The 1,924-nt window shown below is 37.2% G+C and overlaps 1 long non-coding RNA gene across 1 annotated transcript; it reads left to right on the forward strand.

Annotated features, from left to right (window-relative positions):
* The first annotated feature begins 499 nt into the window (after positions 1-499).
* On the forward strand, positions 500-936 carry LOC127333466 (uncharacterized). Its single transcript, XR_011750964.1, has 3 exons — positions 500-570; positions 716-734; positions 880-936. It is a non-coding gene; the product is annotated as an uncharacterized lncRNA (long non-coding RNA).
* Positions 937-1,924: the final 988 nt, after the last annotated feature.

Consider the following 1,924-nt stretch of genomic DNA (forward strand, 5'->3'; position numbering starts at 1 on the left):
GATGGTTAACATAGTCGTCGCATCTATATTTCGTATACAAATAAGTGCCTAGCCTCTGGTTTTTTTCTAACCAATGCAACATTTACTTACAGAAGTTCATTAACACTTTTACTCATAGAAGTCCATTACTATTAATGCTGTGAAAAGATGGATGCCAACATAAACGATAGGAATATAAATAGAGTCCTTCACTTTCTTCTGTTATTTTTTATGTATCTGTAGGTTGTAGCCAAGTTCACTTCTCTTTAAGGCACGGTTTATGGGCATCAATTTTTAGCTTCCGTAAAAGCACTAAAGGCTGACGCTTAGGCCTTGGTCACACCCTTCTGTCCTATTTTTCTGTAATAGTAGGACCACCTTTAAACAACTCTCAGAAGAGAAAACTTATATTTTAGTAGGTATCAATAGACACATTCTGCGTCAATTCTTAGTCACTCTGTTAATTATTATCTTGCTACTGCATATTTCTACTGTAGATCTTAGTCATGTTAAAATAGCGGCCGTGTGTTAGTGCACCTCCATTGGCTTCAATGGTTGCCCACTGATGCCCCGGTCCATTCCCCTTTCCAGGTTGACTCTTAATTCTCTCACTTTTCAAACTGAATATGTCATAAAAATAGGATTGGAGAAATAATTTTCGTAGTGGCTTGTCATAGTTAATAAGTGACAGCCTAAAAGTTGTTGCTAACCACTACGTTCTTATTTGTGTGTGCAGCTCACGGCTTGATTCAGAGGTAGATAGATCCATGCCCTTGAAATGCCTCTCCTATATTGTGTGGCCAGTTCTCAAGTTTATTTGAATTACCACAGTGAACCTTCAAGTTTAAACCTTTCACCCACCTTTAATTGATATGATGCTAAATTACTACTCTCATGTAGGCTGTTTGTACATGCTGACCAACTCAATGTCAGTATGGATTGTGGTGCTGGGACTACGCCACACATAAACGAAACACTTGCTAGCACTGCGATGCAATTTCTACTTCTGAATAATTTTGTCTGATCGATTAGCCTTCAGGTTATCTCTTTGATGAAATTCATGGCTATGATTTCCCCAGCTAATACTACCATATAATTGGATGCTACAATTATGATTCGACTTCATTTTCCATGGATTCATGAAGCAGCATTCTTTAGCTGCATTGTGAAGGGCTCAAGGCAAACTTCTGAGATATATCTGTGTAATATATTGTTGAGCCAACCTATTGAATAGAGAATATACAATTCTAAGATGGGTTTGTAATATATTTGCTGAGCCAACCTATATATTGTGTGTTCTTCTCAGCTTATTATCATTTGTATTACAAAACAATCGTCAGAGCAAAATACCGGGGCCACGCACCAAGGCGCGTAGTGTTTTGGTCTGCGCTACTGCCTACTTATTAAAAATGCTCTCGCTATTGCACATTTACACGTTCTTATTTGTATTGCATTCCTAATAACTGAACTGTATAGTCCTATTAATAATTTTATTCTTCATGTCAACTTGTCCGTACCTCAAGGTGACTTTGTGTGTGGGTGGCTGAAACAAGGTGTTGCTAATTTCGCGCGCTATTATTTATTTGCATCAGATTCTAATCTTTATATCTCTAAAGAGAATTTCATCTTGTTTCTTGTATATGCAGGTTGATTTAAACAAGGTATAATGGTTGGTCAAGTCTGTTTTTTTCGAAATGGTTGGTCAAGTCTGTAGATGTATTCTTCTTGCTCAAAGAATTCCATTTGTGTCATCTGTAATGTGTGCCAAAAGAATTAAAGGTGAGTTCTTACTAGATGATGAACCTTTCCATTTTAACCTTATCTTTCGCTGTCTCATTTGATGCCGCGTTTTAGCCAGAAGTAAAAATAATTGTGGATTCCTTTTTGTTGTTGATACTACTGCTAATTCTACCGCTACAGATGCTTTGTTTTCCACCCAAGAAAG

This window comes from Lolium perenne, chromosome 2 (assembly GCF_019359855.2).
Source record: "Lolium perenne isolate Kyuss_39 chromosome 2, Kyuss_2.0, whole genome shotgun sequence".
In the NCBI taxonomy this organism is placed as follows: domain Eukaryota; kingdom Viridiplantae; phylum Streptophyta; class Magnoliopsida; order Poales; family Poaceae; genus Lolium; species Lolium perenne.